The sequence below is a fragment of the Carettochelys insculpta genome, chromosome 14, assembly GCF_033958435.1.
Source record: "Carettochelys insculpta isolate YL-2023 chromosome 14, ASM3395843v1, whole genome shotgun sequence".
Classification (NCBI taxonomy): domain Eukaryota; kingdom Metazoa; phylum Chordata; order Testudines; family Carettochelyidae; genus Carettochelys; species Carettochelys insculpta.
This window is the reverse complement of record NC_134150.1, coordinates 32,364,181-32,378,309: the sequence shown is the minus strand read 5'-3', so window position 1 is coordinate 32,378,309 and position 14,129 is coordinate 32,364,181. Positions and strand designations below refer to the sequence as shown.

The 14,129-nt window shown below is 42.8% G+C and overlaps 1 protein-coding gene across 2 annotated transcripts in view; it reads right to left on the bottom strand.

The window, feature by feature from the left end:
* Positions 1 to 14,129, bottom strand: part of VAT1L (vesicle amine transport 1 like) — a 91,215-nt gene that overhangs the window by 58,010 nt on the left and 19,076 nt on the right. The gene's annotated exons all lie outside the window — the stretch shown is intronic.

Sequence of the window (14,129 nt, the reverse complement as noted above, 5' to 3'; positions counted from 1 at the left end):
TTGCATGACCGATATTAATACAGTTGTTATGGGTAACACCTAAAATTATTATTACTGAGGGATTACCAGAAAAATATTTCTATTTTTTCTTCAGTTTGTTTACTTCTTCCGACATGGGGGGGTGTTGGTCTTTGCCCATGAAAGCTTATACTCCAGAAAAATCTGTTCGTCTATAAGGTGCCACAGGACTTCTTGTTTCTGAGGATACAAACCAACACGGCTACCCTCGGATACTTGTTTATCTGAAAACAACTGCTTAATGTTGAATGGCAACCAAAAAAGCTAACAGAAGGTAAGGAACCATTAGGAAGGTGATGGATAAGACAATAAATATCATAATACTACTATATAAAAATCCATAGCATTCAAGTTATGGAAGTGCCATGGCAGTTCTAATCACCTCATCTGAAAAGAGATACGTTAGAAATGGCAAAGGGCAACAAAAATGCTTAAAAATATGGAATAGCTTCTGTATGAAGAGAGATTAAAAAGGCTGGGACTTTTCAGCTTGGAAAGGAGACAAGTAGGGCTATGACAGAGTTTTATAAAATTATGAATGGTGAAGAAAAAGTGTGTGCTAATTAGCACTTACTATACCACAAGATCTAAGGGTCACCCAATTAAATTAATAGGCAGCACGTTTAAAACAAACAAAAGGAAATACTACTTTACACAGTGCAGTCAATCTATGGAACTTGTTGCCAGGGAATACTCTGAAGCCCAAAACTATAACTGGATTTAAAAAAGAATTAGATAAATTTATGAAGGAAAGGTCCAGCAATGGCTGTTAGACTCGCCACTCTACTCACACCTCTTCAGTCACCCATCAGTTCACCTGCCTTTTAGATGCTCTCTATGGTCACTTATGCCACCACAGGACATGATGGACTCTGGGTGGCCTAATGAGTGGACAGCAACAGTCATTGGTCACTGTCTTGTCACCCACCCAAACATCTGCCCACAAGCTTTTGACCTGCCAAAGTTCCTGTGTTCATCCTCGAACTAGTTTGGAACAGGACAGGGCAATTGTGCAGCCACTCACTTCAAACGGGGTTTCTCTAATGACCTGCAATGTAGATTCAGTCAGCTTCAGACTATACCCGTGATGAGTGCCCACGAATTTACGTTGCCAGGGGGCTATCTTCTTTTCATTAGGCTGATGATGTTGCTACCAAATGGCTATACACACTGTACATCTGCTCAAAAGCCAAGATGATCAGGACAGGCGGGGCCGACAGCCACTGTGTGCCCTGGGGCAGGTGTGAGGGGGCCCAACTCTGCACATCCCAAACAGGCAGGGCCAAGGGTGGAAGGGGTGGGTGCTAGGGCAGTCAGCCCTTCATGCTGCCCAGACTGCAGCACTGCATCCCCCCCACCCTCCCCACTTCACAGCTATGCAGACTGGCAGAGCAGCTACTGTGGCACTTCAGAGGGGCCAAGACCTCTGGCCACTGCCAAAGTAACAGTAGTAGCAGCCAGAGCTTTGGGCCCCTTTGAAACACCAGGCCTAGAGTAACTGCTCCCTTTGCCCCCTCATCCCCAACATCAGCAGGCCTGGTCAGGGATACAACCTCACACTCTGGGTGCCCCTAAGCCTCTGATTGGTGCAGAGCTAGTCTATAGAAACGAAGCCACTCTGCACTGGACAGGGAAAAATGGAAGGAAATAGTGAGAGAGACATTGGACACCAATGGGCGCTGAGCCCACGATTGTTGATGATTATGATGAAGTCTCTGACTGCCAGATGCTGGGATTGGATGACAGGGAAAGGATCACTTGACAACTGCCCTGTTCTGTTCCTTTCCTCTGAAGCATCTGCCATTCTCCTCTGTCAGAAGGCAGGACTAGATGGACCATTTATCAGACCCAGCATTGCCATTCTCATGGCCACCATCATTCCTCTTACCCAGGCTGCAGTACCTATTTCCCTTTCAGTTTCACCATTTCCAATTTAAAGGAGAACTGACAATGGCATCAATCTAATCTGACAAGCCGTGGTATGTGACCCTGAAGTTCAATGAAAAACACATGCTTCCAGCAATGGAAGGCTTGAGCTTGGAGATTTTGTGTCCCTAAGCACACTTTTGTCTCTGATAAGCAAACCTACACCCACTATATGATTACCCTTACCAGTCCTTCCAGAGAAACACTGGAGTAACGTTGACAATCATCTTTGTCCTCCATCCTTTAGAACATAACTTTGGCACACGGAACACAAAAATAAATGCCATATTGAAAAAAAACTAGATTAGCACACTGCTTCTTGCAGTTGACATCATTCTCCAGGAGGGACATAGCCTGTGAATTCTGGACAACGTTGATTTTATTACATATGATCTGGGAGTCCAGCATTAAAATCGGCGTATCTTTCCTAAAAAGACTTTGAAAATGTTTGGCAATGGCTTGGGCTTATGTATTTCTTCTTCTCCAGGGAAAGTTCCGTAGCATGTTCTGCCTACCTTTAAAAATATGGTAGCTTGCAAATATGTGATCTGGATAAACAACCAGGGTAGTTTAGTGTTGCTACATCTGGGTTTTGTAGCTCTAATGAGGAAGTAGGGGGCATACAAAATACACTATCTGGTCTAGTGTACTACAATAGCCACAGCATCTTGCTTTGCCTACTCTGCCTGATTTATTAGTAGCACTGGGGTTGAGACCCTTCAAATGAGGGATGAGGAAGGACTTTTAAGTATATTTCACAACTGAGGTGAGTTTATGCCATTTACTCAAAAGCCTTTCTATGGTAATTCTCCCATTTTACAGCAGAGAGGTTGAACCCCTGTAATCTCAAATCTCTGTACTGCTTTTAAGATGATCCAGCAAGAAGTATGAAATATCCTGCAGTATTTTGAACTTGTCAAATTGTTTAAGCTTTCCCGAACTATGAAATACAATTGCAGCTGCTGCTTCATGCTGAAATTCACAATGCGATAGGCTGAATTTAAGAAAGAAAAGTCACATTCCTCTTCGCTAGTGCCTGAAACGAGGCACAAGAGCGGCACAAAATGAACCCTGAGTCTCCCTCCACTTAAATTGAGGCTAATTCAATCAAGCTGCTCCTGGTCTGACGGAAAACAAGATCTGGTTGGAAAAATTATTTTTGTCAGTCTGCCGATTCCTCACAATTGAAACATTCTGTGGAGACAGCTCATTTTTTTAAGTGAGATCCTGTGAATCCCCAGCTTTCACAATTAGGGACACCAGGTACTGCTCAGTTATGGCCCCTGAGATAGCTAGATTCAGGACACCTTCTCATCCCCTGTGGCAGAATTTGTTTTGAAGTTACCTAAATGAGCCATTTCAATTTTTTTCTGTTTCACCGAGAATTTTGGGGGAAAAATGTTTTGTTTGCAACTGTAGGAAAACCAAACATGTGGAAGTCTTGAAATCCTCTGAGAAATGCTAGTACTGTTCTTCACCCAGAGCCACGGGAAGCAGAATAATTAGGCTAAAAACTGAGCTCTGCAAAACTTCCGAACCAAAATCAACTTTTGATGGGTTTCATTACAGTCTCTGCTCCTGGTTAGATGAGCTGTTTGTAAGTGTTTCTAATCAGCTATGACAACCTTTGGGTGAATGCATTGTGTGTATATATAATAAACAATCTTAGTAAACACTACACTTAGTTGTGCCTGCTTTCTTGTTACAACCATCTGATGGAAGTGAACATCAAACTCGTTCCCTCTCCATAGATAGATCTACTTACAGTAGGCAAGGAAACAGGTAGGGGAGTTTGGTGGATATTCACTTCCATCAGGAGGCTGTGACAAGAAAGCAGGCACAACTATAGCATTCACTACAATTGCTCATTATTATCATTCATGGGCATGATGTGGAGAGTGAGCTCAAACAAATTAACTACCCAGACCTGCAAGGTCTCTGCATGTAGAGCTACCATGGAAACCAAAAGGCTCATTGGCCTTTGATACATGATCCTTTGCATTGCTAAGGTCCAGATCCTGCAAACAGCTCCTTCATCAATGGAGCTCTATGTGGGTGCAGGAATCTGCTTGTGGGGAGCAGTTTGCAGGATCTGTGCCTGACGCTGAGTTTTACATCTGTCATCACAGGGGCTTTGAAAGTTATGAATCAACAGAAAATGTGAATTTTCTTGAGGCTGAGAGAAGGCAATATTGCATCAACACCGAGAAGCTTACATTAGAATAAAATATACAGTTATTACTACACTCAGTTTAGTAAAACAGGTGCACAGAAGAAATGTTTATAAGCCACGTTCAGCCTTTGATTGCACTTGTGTAATCTCACTGAGACCTGGAGGAAAGAACTGTCTCCATGGCTGAAATAGTGGTATCTGGCTGAATTTAGCAAACCCTGGCTATATTTCCAGCCAAAGGTTGGCATTTGTAAACTGCCTGCATGGTTAGTAAGATCATTCATGGATAGACACATTATTGTTCATTCTTACCAGAGCTCCTGGTGACACATTTGTAAATATTGATAATCTGTGCTTTTATTTACACAAGGATAACTAGATAACCCTGTGACCCTTGGCATCCTGTCACATAACGATGAATGTAATTTGCACTGGAAGTCTTTGCAGTGATGTTTTTCCAGGAAAGGATGTCATTACTACTTATGCTGTTTTGCTGTATATTTCTACAGTTTCTCACACAAGACAGCCCTGGTCTTAAAGAGCTTACAGTGAAGTAGGCAGTGCAGCAACAGATAGGAGAAATGGAGGATGAGATTGAAACATTGAATCATTAAATTATATGCCTTAATGTAATACAGGAAACTGGAATTGAACCCAGATAGGCTGAATCCCAGCCCAGCATCTCAAAGCACAGGCCATGCTCGTTTTCTGTCATCTATCATTTTTGCTTGAAAGGCAAATCCTCATCCCTCAGAAATCACAGGGAACCAAATTCTTTTACTAGTTTCTCACTCACTTCCACCTTCAATTGTCTATTTTGTTCTGAATCCAATTAATCCCTCCCCTGAAGGAAAATTACACCATTACCTTACAGTGGAATCAGGACTTGGCTTTTGTACCTCTTTCTTGTAGCTGCACTTCTACTATGGGACCAGTTTCATTTGGTACCAGTTTTGATGCCTCCTAACCAAACTGGACCAGTATGAATCATCATGATCTCAGTGGTTTCCAACCTTCTCAGTAACATGGCACACTTCAAGGAGACAATTCCACGGTGCACCCACCTTTTTCAGCTGAATCAATTGCTCATAAACATCATATTTACTTACATTTAGTATGATTACAGTCTAACGAAATGAAGCTTACAACACAGCAGTGCATACAACAAGCTGAACAAGGATCAAAATGCATTAATGTTTCAAATCTACCACAGAATACACCATCCCCGACAGCAAGCACAGACACATTTTCAAAATCTGCTCAACTCAACTATTTCTAACTATTCATAGCCCTAAATCGGTTCTACATGCAGCATTCAGTTCAGGCATCTGACATTTTGCCTTTTCACGTTATGAATTTCATATTTGTAACAACATTTTAAAAGTATAAATTGTTTACTAAACTGAACTGATAAATAATTGAAATCCTATGGATCAGAGCAAAATGCAAAGTAAACAGCGACTTACTGGGCTGGTAGGAAACCTGGGCCTGCTGGCATTCAAAAAGATGGGCAAGTGCCTGGGAAAGGCAAGGCCAGAGAGCAGGCTCCCCTCCTCACCAGCCTTTTGAAGCTGGGATGCGGTTTTTAAACCACATGTCCCAGCTCCAAGAGACTCACACCCTCCCTCCATCCATCCTCCCACTACAGCAGGGAGGGCAGGCTCCCCACCAGCCTATCCAGGCCAGGAAGCAGCATTTTTGCTGCCTCACAGTGTGGAAGGGCAGCATTGCCCCTTGCAGTGCCTCTGAAAAGAGCCACCATGGAGAGAAACTGACCAATCCCATGTCAGCTGGGACTCAGACAGCCTTGCCGCTTGATCCTGCACTAGTGTGGGGTCACCAATTCCCCCTCCTGTGCCCCACAGTGGCTCTGCAAAGAGCTGCAGCAAGGAGAAACTGATGAAATTTCATGGCACACTTGGACAGTTCTCACAGCACACTGGTTGAAAACCACTGATCTAGTTAAGTGGATATTTTGTGAAAGATGCTAGTGAAGAATAAACCCGACCTCATTGTTCTACCATAAATTAGTTTTCTGTTTACAGTCCCTCTAACTCAGGGGGCAAGTACAGCACAATAAATGTTCCCTGAATCAAAAACACTGAATACTGAAATGGGTGGACAGTTGTAGTAGAAAGCCATTTTATGCAAGGCATACAGATGATGTAAATATTCCCAGAGTTTCACATTTCCAAAAGAGTGCCAGGCCAATAGGAAAATGCTCAGGAGGAAATGTGTGTAAAACCTGCTGAAGACTGAGTGGTGCACCCATAGAAAATACCAGACTGACCAAACCCCAGACTAAATCATCCCTTTGTGGATGTTCAAAGTCCAAACTAGACCCAGGTCACGTTTACCTTTATAGTGGGCTGAAAACACAATCCCAAAGAGTCGGGAGACAATTCTAAGGTGGATTCTTGTTTAGATTTCTTTTATGCCCCAGTTCTCCATCCTCAGGCCAATGGGTCTCAATTTAACATCCCTTTTCTCTTCTTTTAGTGAAGATGTAATTATCATGTACCTCTGCAACACTTGCATATCAACACACCGGGCCAGATCCTGATAGGAGATCCTTACAGGCTCCCAATGGAATCATTACCTGTGGACTCAGATCCTTAACTAAAGTTATGTGGACTTTGGTTGTATGCCAGAACAGTGCTGCGGCTATGCAAATCTCTCTTAAGTCTCTGTTCTAATCTCTTAGCTTTCAACATAGTTCAGATAAGGAGTTCATATTTATGAGGTTACACATTTTAATTACAAATACCTGCGGGACCAGTCCTGAGCTCCTTGCAGAATCTGTGTAAATTGGGTTAACATGGAGGACTTCTGCAGAGACTGGAGAGAACAAATGACACAACTTTGAAACTAAACTGGTGACTAACTGCTGCACAGTCTCTACAAGAAGCACCAGAGGAGTCACCCATCTGAAGATATGCCAACCACAGCACATAGCTCCTACTTGCTAGACGGAGTTCCCTCTAATTTTTAACATCCATGGGCAGAATAAATGTTGTTATGTGCACCCAGGCATATGAGGATGTGCACCAATAAACATGCTGCCAGCTGTGAGTGCTCTGTTAATCATTTGGACAGCATGTGGATCTTTCCTGGGCATTCGCTTAAGTGTTCAGCTTACAGATAACACTGTTGCTAGGATAGTTTCACTGGGGAGAACAGCTTTGTAGTTGATGTAGATCTGACAGGGCTTCCAATGTGCTGTCCACTCCTTCCACAGCAGAACCCTATCAGTGGCTCCTTTGCTAGGCAGCCTTCTGCTTTCACCCTGGATGTTGCTGGATGTGGTCTAGTGGGTAGGATTTTGCCAAAAGTAATCACTTATGCAATGCTAAACCAGCCTAGCAGTGCAATACAGCCCATATTAAACAAAAGACCAATCCAGCAACAAAAGACCAAACCCACCAGCCACTCTTTTCTCCCACAGCATATTTAATATTTGGAAACGCATTTCCAAGCATAACTACAAAATAGGTTCTTGCTTTCTGAACATGAAAAATAAAACATGGAAATCCAAGTCTACCAGACAACTAATTTTACTTTTAATAGGACTTAGCCTTTGGAGAAAGCGATCAGCTATTTCATTGAAACAATCAGGGTTGGGAAGAAGTATTTTCTTGAAACAGAATTCATCTTATTTCCATAACCTGTAATTTTTATATTGCTTACCATGCAGAACACCACAGTAAGAGTCTTCAGAGAAATCAATGACTCAGACTGAAGTGCTTCTATGGAAATATAAGGCATCTTTCATAATATTGTACTTGGCATACAAGCAAGTTTCAAAGACGGTTTGATGTTTAATTTACAGGAACATAAGCAATGTGTTGGATCCCTACATAAGCTCATAGAAATAGAAATATTTTTTGTGAATATTTCCAGTTTTAAAAAACTCAGTTTTTTTTAAAGTTCATCTATTCACCTGCAGAGCTGGGAACCTTACAGTATTTTAATATTCATCCAGGAGAACCAAACAAGTGAAATTTAAGAGACAAAGAAGAAATTGACTGGTCTAGTTCCATTGTTTATGAATTTCACTCAATTTAGAGAAAAAGCATTGCTGATGAAAAATAAATTATATTTTAAGTAGGTTTGTTTTAACAATCTGAAGTGTTACTGGGAACATATGAAAGTTGAAGGGTTTTTTTTAAAATAAAATACATTTTTATCTCGACAGTCTCCCTTTTGATGAAAATGGGCCATATATGCAGTTTGTATTAACTGGCAGGGTTACTCTGACTTGCTAACTTGCCCAAGCTGTGACTCTGACCAAAAATATCTTCAATGAGGTTTCTGTGTATGAAATTTGCTTATTTGATAAAATATAAATTGAGTCCAGCTATCAACTGAGTGAATAAACCATCCAAAAAGACAGGCGCTGCACAGTACAACTAATACTTCAGAATGAGCAACATCAAAAAAGAAATTACCCTTCAAGTAATCTAATTTGTGTCAAGTCTAGAGACATTGCTAGTTAAAAAACACATTCAGGTTCAACCTTGTATTAGACTCCTATTTGGGACTGAATGCGAGCAGAACTTATTCTTTCATTATCAGATTTCCCCCCCGGTAGATTTTAATATAAAGGTAGACATGCAGCATATGCTGTGGGATCTGCATGTTAAACTTACTTAGGAGGGCAACAATGGGTGAGGACTGTGTAATTGCTTCTCAGCATCTGATTCTAAGATGAGATATTTGAGGTGCGAGGAGACATCAACCTACACAGTAACCCATTTCCTGAAGGTGTCATTTTCTAATTAAAATGGGGAAATTGGAAGCCAGAAGAAAAGGTGAACATTGCTGACTAGTGATGTGGAATAAGAGAAGTTCAAGCCCTTGAACAGATCTGGGATAAAAGTCTAATTTTAGTTATACCAGAAGGAAGTATTTTGATCAAAAATAAAACATGGAATTCCAAGTCTCATTTGACTACTAATTTTTCCTTAAATATGACTTCATTGAGAGCAAATGGCCTTTTAGTCCAAAGGAGGCCTATCTTTGAGTAGAAATTGGCAAAACGCCCCCCGCACCCCTACCCCCACCCCCAACCAAAACTGGACAGTTGTGTTACATTTGAAACAAAGCATATAAGTCAGCACTACTATATTAACATCAAGGCAACTATACCAATTTACTCCAGCTCAGGATGAGAGAAAAATGCAAGTGCCTGTGAGACAGGATACAAATAATAATAATGGCTGCCTGCCTTTCGTGTGACTCAGCAGGGGATTTAAGGAAGGGACTTCTGCTCTGGGGAGGCCTGGCTGAGAAGGGATTTCTTCTGTGTTTGAATAATCCATGCACTAAGGCGAGGGACTCACATCGACTTTGGAATGACACTGGTTCTTTCCTCGGATGGAAACAGAGCCCATATCCTCATACTTAAAGAAAATTTGCCATTTCTTCATGAATATTTTGCACTGTCTGTTGCTAAAAATACGACACTGCTTCCATTTGCCCTATGCCCCTCATTCTACTTATCTCCTCTCACTTATTTTAGAAAAAAAAATTGTCTCCCTACTCCAAAAATAAAACCTTGCAGATCTGTACTTAAGTTATGGAAGAGCAGTTATCAATAACCAAACCAAAAAGATGCCATCATCACTCAGTTAGATTAGTTCATTTGGCAAACGTATGCTGCAAAGTCTACAAATTAAAATAAAGAGCAACAAAACAGTATTGTCCTTATGACCTAAAAGGGCTTTCTTATAGGTTTCATTCTTCAAGTTCAAACATAGGAGCTCCCATCTGGAGCCTACTGATGCTGCTTGCATTTCCTCTGATGCTGAACCTGAAAGGTAAGGTCACATCACAGCTATAGGTTCGTAATCAATGCCTCTGCATGAGCAGAGGTTTAATTTTAGCTAATGTGAAACTGAAATTCTAGTACAAGAGAGTTACTGAATATTAACTCTTACTGGTGTCTGGAGATTAAGTCATGAAGTGGTACAATTCAGACCTTTATGATGTTTAAGAGGTGTGCAAAACTGGGCAACATATATAGGAGATGAAATAGGAGAATAAAAACACAGAAAAATAATACTATAGGGTAAAAAGAGTGGTCTAACCTTTCGTTTCCTTCTCCCTCCCCTCCCCAGATTCTTTGTATACCAGTTACACCAGTTTTGTATACAGTAAATCCTCAAAAAGTACAATTTTGAGTTGTGCTTAAGTCGCATTAATGCAAGTTAAGTGTAACTCAAAATTCTGCTCCTCCTGGCCCTGGCTCAATCCCCACCCCCCAGACCCTGTGCAAAACCGGTTCAGTCCCCACCCCCCAACCCCATCTCACAACCCAAGCATGGCTCCCGCTCACCCTGCCCGCACGTGGCTCTGACTCACCCCCCCAGCTCCAGTTCAACGCCCCCCCGGCCCCCCAGCGTGCAGCTCTGGCTCAACTCCACCCTCTGCCTCTCCTGCAGCTGTGACCCACTGCCAGGCTTAACCCTCCCCCCCCGACCCCTCCCATGGACCCAATCCACCGCCAGGTTTAACCCTCCCCAACTGCCCCCCGCCAACCCCAGGACTTACCTTTCAAAGGGAGCTCCAGGGGCTCCTGTTGCTCCCCAGCTGGAGAATGTGCGTTCCACCACGGAAAAAGCCACCCCCCCGACTTATATGAAATTCGAGTTATGAGAGGGTGCATGGGACTGTACCTCCCACATACCTAGAGGGACTACTGTGTTTACTGAATGCCAAATTACAGACAGCTTAACTCTGTCACCATTAATACTATGCTAGTCCTGGGCTCAACAGGGGATCATGATGAAATATTTTTAAAGCTGTCTTCCAGCATCATGCAGGTCTCTACCAGACTCCTTTTCCAGGTTTGCTCTGTTCCAGAAGTCTCTTCCCCCTGGATTCACTGCAAGTAAGTCTCAGGCTGGCATAGGAGGGTCCCATGCTCAGGGAAAAGCAGAGACAGCCTGGGACAGAGGCCTGAAAGCCCAGCAGCTGAGTCAGGTCTCTTTTCTCAATAGACTGGGAGAGGAGATGGGGGAAAAAAAACCCCACAAGCTGCTTGCCAATAGACCTTGACCCCCTGCTCCACCATAGCCTATGAGAATTTTGTCATTGACTTCAGTGGAAGTAGGGCCAACCCCAAAAGAAAGGGTCCGCAGTCACCTGTTGGCAGCCACAGCAGAAGACACCTGCTGCTCCCCTTTCCTGCCCTCTGAAGAAGGGTGGAAAAGATCCCTTAGCCTGACTAGAGAATAGAATCAACAGAGAGAATGTGGAGAGCAGGGGAGCATGAATGGGCTGTAAACTGGAGCAGATGTGGCATTAAGATGGTGTATGATGTCCAATTCAGCAAGCACTTGCCTTCCTTTACATTAAGCCTTTCCCTTGAATTCAACAGGATTTCTCATGTGCTATAAGCTAGTCACCTACCTACGTAGCTCTTTGAATGGGGGCCTAAAAGAGGGAGATAACAAACCTTCTCCTTGAAGTTTCTTCATTGTGTTGAAAGTTGTTGATCCCAACATGCCCGATACACACACAGTTTTTCCCTTTGAGTTTTTGCTCCTCAGCTAGGCAGCAGCCCTCAGCAAGCTTCATCAAGCTGGCCCATTACGTTCCTCACCCAACCCCAGCCCTGCCCAGACTAGAAGCAAACTGAATTCTCTCAACAAAAAAATCCGCAACAAAAATTCTGCAGCATTTGTCCCTCCTCCCCTGCCCCTCAGGAGTTCCTGGCCTGGGTGAGGTTTTCGTTTTTCCATGCTCCCCTCAAATTTTAGAGAAGAACTAGCAAGCAAGCTGCTGTCTTCTAACCCATGTCCTAAAACCTTCCCATGAGGTAAGAACAGTAAATTATATATTGGCCTCCTTCCCAGAGTGTGTCCTTATTGGCTGAGAGAAGAGAGTGCTGGCTCTGGTCTACGCTACAAGACTCCTGGTTTCTGACCCTGGAAAGATTAGTGTTCTAAGACTTTTCAAGACAATAAATTTTACCCGGGGACCACTTATTGTCACTCGGTATCTGCCTGTCTTCCCTGGCACTCCTGGAGTTGGGGTTACCTGTCCCCGCAGCCATCCTTCTCCGACTTTAAAGAGATACAGTAGTGTATCCAATCACAATGAACAAGCCCCCAAACATACTAGCAGAGGGACCACTACTATATGAATCAGAAGCACTTCTTTACCAAAAAATCAGACAGTACATACACAGAGGTCAGTGGGAATTTTCTCTGTCTCATGTCTATGAAAAGGCTGCAGAACTTCTCCCAGAAGGAATTCCAAAAATAACCAGACAAGAAATTAACGAGCAACATGTTTTCTTACACAAAGTGCCAGAAGTATCTAGAATAATGAACTAGCACTGCTGAGAGAGGAACAACTGCAAAGCTCCTGTACCACCAGGGCCCTATTGTCTTATTAAATTATTCAGGAATTTATATGACATTTAGATACCAACTGGCCAATCTTTCTACTTGCTGTCAATGTTAATGAGCTTTGCATCTACTAACACAAAGGCCTAGAAAATATCTCATCATAAAGTGATTTGAAAGCTGGATTTTCTTTTATTATTAAATGAGGAACTTCCTGTGACTCATTTGTTCAGTGTATCTGATCACATGTTCAGTGGTCTAAAAACATGGAGTATTAGAATTGGGCCCTCTAGCATAATATAATTCTGGGCCCGTTAGCACATTAATTGTAAGACTCAGCTTCAGTTAGTGATGTGGAAAAAGCACCAGTGACTTCCAACGGTGAAGTTTTACCTCAAATGTCTGGAGAGACAACATGGTCTGGAGGCAGGACTGGGAAACAGGCATATTGATTATTTCCTGGCTGTAGTCCTCCATGCTCTGTCACCGATCCTCCATGCCCTGTCAGAGCTGCTGGTTACAGGGAGAATGCACAACAAAGGACCTCTGCAGGTCCACCTCCCAAAGCCCTTCCCTACAGACGAGATAACTGTAGAAATTACTGTGTGCCTTGGAGGTGCAATATCTCCTGGAGCTCCCACTTGCCCAGTGTAGATCTGCAAAATCATGCTTAACCTCTGGTCTCCCTGTTTGTATGCCTAGGTAATTTCACCAGAGTGGGCAAAGCGGGCGAGGGCCTCCTTCCCTCACCTCATGACAACCAGTCAGCAACTTCCCTGCCCTCAGCTACTCTACTGACAGACCTAAGGGAAACTGAAAGGGGCATTAAGTAACTGTCTGGAGAGGGACAAGGAAGCAGTCACCTGCCCAAACATCAACAGGCACTCAGAGAGGGAACCCAGCATGTGAGGAGCAGAGGAGAGTTAATGGAGTAACGATGACGGGGGGGGGGGGGCGGGAGGGGCAGAAATCGATGGATGGGGAATGGAGAAGGCAAGGAGAAAATGGAGAACTGACGACATGTAGGAGAAAGGAATTATATATATGCACTGGACTAACTGATGGGCACAGGAGAGAATAATGGATTTGTTTCAGAAAGACCACACTTTGGGATTCTATGCTAATTTGCATATTAATGTCTACAGAAGTAACTGCATGGAAATTCATTTCAGACTTTTTGCTGCACCCCAGTAGGCAGCTCTGGTTCTATTCCCTGACCCCACCCCAATACAATCTAGTGCCTTAAATAAAAAACCGAGCCATAAGTTATTACAGTGATGGCAAAGTGCATAGCTTCCCTTAATATGCAGCTCTGTGTTATTTTAACATGGCTCCAAATTCCACACTGAAGATTAATATTAAACAAAGTAGGCCATAATTCCCTAGTCTGTACTGCACTGAACTGTAATAAGATTATAAATTCCAGTCATTTACTGGAGTATTCCAAGAGGGTTGTTCATTGCAAGTAGGATTACTTTTGGCTACAAACATTTTGTGTGGAGAAGTGATGAATTTATTCCTTTAATTACAGCCTAACTTTCAGAAAACTCTGGAAGAAGAGGTAAGGGCATACAATCAAGAATAAGGTGTTTGAGGGCTGCCAGCCACTGGAAGACTATGAAATATTAATTAGAACAAAAACCATGAAATAATTTTGA